At 36.1% G+C, this 6916-nt stretch overlaps 1 long non-coding RNA gene across 2 annotated transcripts in view; it reads left to right on the plus strand.

The window, feature by feature from the left end:
• The first annotated feature begins 2388 nt into the window (after positions 1-2388).
• Positions 2389-6916, plus strand: part of LOC137628990 (uncharacterized) — a 153668-nt gene continuing 149140 nt past the window's right edge. For both annotated transcript variants that reach the window (XR_011041423.1, XR_011041422.1), the window contains exons 1-2: positions 2389-2504; positions 5146-5375. This is a non-coding gene — a long non-coding RNA (uncharacterized lncRNA). The remainder of the gene's footprint in view (positions 2505-5145; positions 5376-6916) is intronic.

Here is a 6916-nt window from a genome sequence, read left to right on the forward strand (position 1 = left end):
CAATTAGAATAAAATACTGAAGCCCTTTGGATCAGTTGGCGTAGGAGGAGATGATGATGATGATTTTAGAAACAGTAACAACATTAAAACAGATCTTTCATATATTAACTATAAAAAAAGAGACTTATGTCAGTCTGTTCAATGTAGAAACATTTGCCGCAAGTTTGAACTTTTCAAGCTCTACCAATTCAACTACCCGATTAGGATGATCATTCCACAACTTGGTCACAGCTGGAATAAAACTTCTAGAATACTGTGTAGTATTGAGCCTCGGGATGGTGAAGGCCTGACTATTAGAATTAACTGCAAACCTATTATTACGAATAGGGTGGTACTGTCAAGGAAGATCTGAATGTAAAGGATGGTCAGAATTTTGAAAAATCATATGCAACATGCATAACGAACTACTTGAACGACGGTGCCAGATATTAATATCTAGATCAGGATTTTTTTTTTATTTCATTTCAAATCCCAGGATTTTCCCTTTCAATTTCACATTCTGTGATTTAAAATACGGGTAAGTCTTTGGAACAGATTTAAAGAATCCGGATGAGCTGCAACCAGGGGCATAGATTCCTTTAACATTCTTATACCCTGAAAACAAAAGATATTGATAATAATACGAATCCTAAAATATAATTAGTATATTGTCATAAATTAGTTAATTCGTTATACATTGCACTTATATTTTTTCCGTATCTCATCTACAAATATGTTCTTATTGGGTCCATTATGTTTATAACTCTTGGTAATGACACGAGAGAGAGAGAGAGAGAGAGAGAGAGAGAGAGAGAGAGAGAGAGAGAGAGAGAGAGAGATACTTTCGAGTTGCACTCACTGTTTTTGTATCAATACCTCACTCGGTATGTTTCCACTTTCTACATTGCATTTACTATTTATTCATTGTATACATTATACTGAATCATATATCCTTCATACCTTATTTCAAAATTATTCTTAGTGGATACTGTACATTTTCAGAGAGAGAGAGAGAGAGAGAGAGAGAGAGAGAGAGAGAGAGAGAGAGAGAGAGAGAGAGAGAGAGATGTGTTCGTGTGTTTCAACTATGATTACTGACCACTCGTATTACCTTTGCGATCCCCAGGGGTCCCTTGTATCTGCCATTCATGCCTTTACACCACACCCAATTCAAAATATAATTCGATTTCTAACGAAAAGAGACAATATGGGTAGAAAACAGTTAGGAAGTTAACACCATAGAATCCGTTTAATGCCCGTCTTTCGTTAACATGGTTGAGGTAGGTTCAAGCCCTAGACCTACTCTTATGGTCGCACTAGATGGCGCAATGAATATAATGACAATGAAATAAGAAAAATATTATTAAAATCCTAGGAGATTGGCAGTTATAATAGAGTATTATAAACTACTTAGGAAGAATATTGGGAGTTAAATGGCAGGACAGAATTAGAAATGAAACTACAGTATTTGACATATTACTCGAGTGCTATATATGGATGACATCATGGTGAGGGGCAGGTGCAGATGCTCCTCGCACTCCCCAAGAGAGATTATTTTACCAAACGTTTAACTGGGCTCCACAAGGCACTAGAAGAGTTGAAAGACCCAGGCCAACATGGCTGAGGACTATGAAGCGTAAGAGATGATGAAGGGAGAAATATTGATTTAAAAGCTCAAGGTAGACATAACTGGCGAAATCTAACTGAGGCCCTTTTCCGTCAATAGGCTTAGGAAGAGGTGACGATGATGAATCGCTTTGTTCAAGATGTTTTAGCAGTATTTCATAGCTAGTGATACAAAAGTTTTGTACTGTATATTTGGCTTCATTACTTCCAGTACACTGAGCTGCCCGGAAAGTGCATTGGAAATTTGGAATTAATGAAGCCAACGGTATCTTCCATAGCAAACTGTAAACAAACACTGGACAAAATGCATATCTACGCATAAACCAATACCAGGAAAAGAAGAAATGAAACCCTCATATTAAAGAGTGCACTTCCATTACGATCATATAGGAATGGAGCTGTCGGTTCTTGTATTTATTTTCGTCTTGATGACTGATGATTGCTAGTTACGCATAAATACAGCCAGTCCCAACGGTCACAACGGCAACTGTTTAACAGTCACTCTCATGGAGTTATGGCCCCCCGTAAGTCAGACAGTCTCATTTTCTCGTTCTTGAGATATATTATATTGTTCATTACTTCTTTTGTAGTTTATTTATTTCCTTTCCTCACTGGGCTATTTTTCCGTTGGGGCCCTGGGCTTATAGCATCGTTATTGTAGCTTAGATAATCATAGGAATAATAATTGGCTAACATGGTACACACAACCCGAGGACTCACCCAGCCCGTCTCCCTAGGTCCGCCAAGCGGCCACGGGCCCACGGCCGGGCCCCGCCCCTAGTCCCCACCAAGCAGCGAGAGGGGAATGACGTGTGATGTCGTGACTCGTAGCTCTTCCGACCACCCACCTTTCCTTTCGAACATAGCAACAAGTTATTTGCTCTTTGAGTTCCAGTGCAGTAAGTGTTGATTAAAAATTTAGGGTTACTTGTTGGTTATTGTCAGGGAATAGAATGTCCCTCCAAATATGTATGTTTATAGTTTAGCCTTGTCGAATAAAGCCGACTTTCAGAACTTAAGAATGCCGCCAGTGGTGTATCACCGATTCTGTATTAGAAGGTAGAGTACAATCGCTTTTAGACAGCATTCCTCGAGTTTGGTATCCGGTTTATAATGACTAGCTGTTACACCTGTCGGGCGTAAACTGTAGTTTTATCGTATATGTCTATTTTATGCAATTTCGAAGAGGTTTGTTGTCAAACACTAACTCCTGGACGGTAAGTAGAGCCTTCTGGACCTTCTGAGATTTGCAAGGTTTGGTTATTTTCATAAGGAAAACGAATACATAAAGTATCGACGTTATAATTTACAGTTATTTGGTTACTCTCTTTGTCATAACGGTAATTGCACTAATAGTAAGTTACGATAATCGAATGATAACTCAAACATAGGTCTATGTTTCAAAACTAGTAATCTTTGTTGTGTGTAATTAAGTAAAACTTGTATAGTATGGCCTTATGATATTTGCAGTATTTAAATATGTTCATAATACGGAAAAGGAATATACAATTTATATACTTTATACTTTACAATAATTTGGTTATTCGGTTTTTCACAACAGTAAATTAAGATAATCGACTGACAATAACTCAAGACATAGGCCTATTAGGATTCAAACCCTAGTAATGAGTTTTGTAATTAAATAATCATTGTCTTTCATTATAGCATCATATTATTCATAATCATGTATATCATACTGATTTCGGTAACATTACTTACACAAATATACAAGTATAAAATGTGAAAAAAGAAGAGAACAAGTTTGGTCTAAGGTGAGTTTGAAACCTCTGCTGCAGAAAATACGAGACCCCGTTCTTATCATACTATTTTTTTTAGACATAGAAAAATAACCAATTGTAGAATTAGTATATTTCTTAAAATATCCTGTAAAAACATATATTGCTTACATAATTATCCAATGTGGAAAAGACGGCGCTGGCAAATTAGCCTAACCAACTAGTATCCAGGATTAATAGTGTACTCTTATTAATCCTGCTAGTATCCGCAGTGGTCGTAAAATTCACTCATTTTATCATGTTTCAAATCGATTGCAATTTACTCTATTCTGCAAATCATATTCAACAAAGAAGAGTTTAAGACCTATATCTAGCTCCAAATTAAAATGTATTGTTGTTACTATCTTTAACATAGCGAATGTGGGGTACTCACCATTCTTCATTTTTATTCAAAAATTTTTAATGAACAAAAAATATTCATTTTGAAAGCTATGTCATTCTGGCCTTATTTTTACTTATGAGTATTCATTCTTCATTGACAAGGAATAGCTCCAATACTATGCAATTACTTTTGTCTTAGTAATTCTGTTAACCCTGCTCTACACGCCATTAATATTTCCCTAACACAAATCCATTCCCCTCGCTCACATCTATCCAATTTTCTCGCACAAAGCTATTCCATTACCCATACCCTCATACTACGCATTTTTCCACACCTATGTCTCATTTCCCACCACAGCCACCTCTTCCCGTCGCACTTGTTCCCACAACGTAGGCCTAGGCTATGTCCAAGCTATGTCCAGAACTTCCCTTTCCATACAGGCACCGAATGACCTTGCAAGCCTCTGTGCTATGCTATATAATCCAAATGCATGATTTCAATCCAATATCCTGCCATACACCTATCAGTTTTTCCCCCACATCACGTCACTTCACTCTTCCCATGGTAGCAGTGCTATGAATCGTAATGAGATTTTTTTTTCCCATTATAATCCCAGGAAGTATTGTTTTCAGTTCTTACAGGAAATATCTACGTTAAAATAATTCATAAATGATCGTTGTTTGATGGATCTCCGTTTTATTGTCAAATTGACCAATAAACTTGTTCAGTATCGCTTAGGAAGATAATGGTAATAAATATCACATTCAAATAAAGCATTGCTTTCTCCATGAGGTGATGGAAACCTGTTATGTTGAACCCAGACGATAGTTTTAAGATATTTCTATATTCAAACTAAATTTTGTTGTGAAAATTATCAATACTTCTTGGTCTATGGATAAAGCTTTTCACAAGTTCAATAAGCTTCATACCGTCTACTGACGCTAGCGCAATGGTGCAAGTGTGCTTGTTCCTAACAATCTCATTTTTTTTATACTTCACCGAGACAATTTGAAAAAATATCACTAATGTTTTTTTTTCTTTCAGTATTTTTCGATATTCTTTGTGAAAATCCAGATCAGTTATTGAATTCTTATTTATAAGTATATATTTTTCTGGGGAAATATTCATATAATAGTCTTATAGATTTTTCGTAGGATGTGTAATTTGCGAAAAACTAGCGTATTCAGAAAGTTTGTCACATTTTCATGAAAGTTTTTGGTTATGCATATGCCAGTTCCATAATGCAATTCAAGTACTGCGATAGTTAAACAATCGGAAACACTAAACAAATCCGATGCTTGTCTTTTTTTTTTTATTATCGTAGTTTTGCTTATATCTTGTTTATATTATTATATTAATTTGATGAGAGAATTAAAACTCCCTTTTTCCTAAGAACTGCATTCATCAGTTATTACTTTACAGGTTGGTGTACAGTCGTGGGTGCTTCCGCGTGGTTTCCCTCGTAATAATGAACCTAACAGCCACTCACATAATAACCCGGTGAGATAAGGGAATTGGGAAGTTTTAAAGTCAGCATGTTCAAGGAGACGCTGTAGAACGGCGGTTACTTTTTTACAAGAATATTCTAAGACTACTATATGAATGCTTGTTTGTACCAGATTGTGGTTCCTCCGAACTCAACGTGAATCAAGGTAAGCCTATATGGACGAACATTATTTTGTAACAATAAGACTTAACCACTTGTAACCTTTGCTTTGTGATAGGTTAAGGAGGACACGGTCATAGCGACCTATAGGCCAAGGCTTGATTTTCTTCAAATCTTGTAATGTTCGGTTAAAGCACAATATTTCGGGTTTTCCCTTTAGCCCGGGTATAGCGGGAAGGGAAGGGAGAGGAAAATATATATATATATATATATATATATATATATATATATATATATATATATATATATAGTGTGTGTGTGTGTGTGTAAATCCCATCATTATCAGGCAACGAAAGAAAACATGCGCTTGATTATAATTCCGTCTGTCGTATTATCCTTTGTTTTGGAGGTAGCAGGTTGGCCACGGCACCAGCCACCCGTTGAGATACTACCGTTAGAGAGTTATGGGGTCCTTAGACAGGCCAGACAGTACTACATTGTATCCTTCTCTCTGGTTACGGTCTATTTTCCATTTGCCTACAAACACACCGAATAGTCTGGCCTATTCTTTACATATTCTCCCCTGTCATACACCTGTCAACAATGAAATTACCTAACAGTTCTTCTTCACCCAAGGGGTTACTACACTGTAATTGTACAGTGGCCACTTTCCTTTTGGTAAGGGTAGAAGAGACTCTTTAGCTTTGGTTAGCAGCTCTTCTAGGAGAAGGACACTCCAAAATAAAACCATTGTTCTCTTGTCTTGGGTAGTGCCGCAGCCTCTGTACCATGGTCTTCCATTGTCTTAGGTTAGTTTTCTTGCTTGAGGGTACACTCGGGCACACTGTTCTATCTTATTTCTTTTCCTCTTGTTTTGTTAGTGTTTTTATAGTTTATAGAGGAGATATTTATTTTAATGTTGTTACGCTTCTTAAAATATTTTATTTTTCCTTATTTCCTTTCCTAACTGGGCTATTTTCCCTGTTGGAGCCCCTGGGCTTATAACATCCTGCTTTTCCAACTAGGGTTGTAACTTAAGAAGTAATAATAATAATTTGTTTATCGAGTACTTTAGTATAATTATCCCACCAGTTATGCACGGTATATCGGAGGTCTGTGTTAATCTGATTAATTCCGTCGAAGTATTGATATACGTACTAAAAGATAAAACACATAAAGACATCATAGCAATAACGTTTTCTCGCCAAACCCGTGGTTTGATCTGGTCGTTTTATTTATTCCCTTGTCTCCTTCCCTCAACGAGTTAGTTTCCCCGTTCGAGCCCCTGGGCTTAAAGCATCCTGCTTTTCTAACTAGGGTTATAGCTTAGATAGTATTAATAATAATATTTTTGTTAAATATTGGTCGTCGGTAGGGACGTTAGGAATTCATTTTTATTTGCAAGTGATTAGTGAATAAGAAAAAATTAGACGAAATAGTGAACTACTTAAACGCTAAGCATCCAGGTCTACCAAATATATACGTGTTTATAAATGTATGTATATATATATATATATATATATATATATATATATAGATGTTTGTATATGCCTATATGATATATATGTTGATGCATGTTTATAATAT

Source organism: Palaemon carinicauda, chromosome 37 (genome assembly GCF_036898095.1).
Source record: "Palaemon carinicauda isolate YSFRI2023 chromosome 37, ASM3689809v2, whole genome shotgun sequence".
Taxonomy (NCBI): domain Eukaryota; kingdom Metazoa; phylum Arthropoda; class Malacostraca; order Decapoda; family Palaemonidae; genus Palaemon; species Palaemon carinicauda.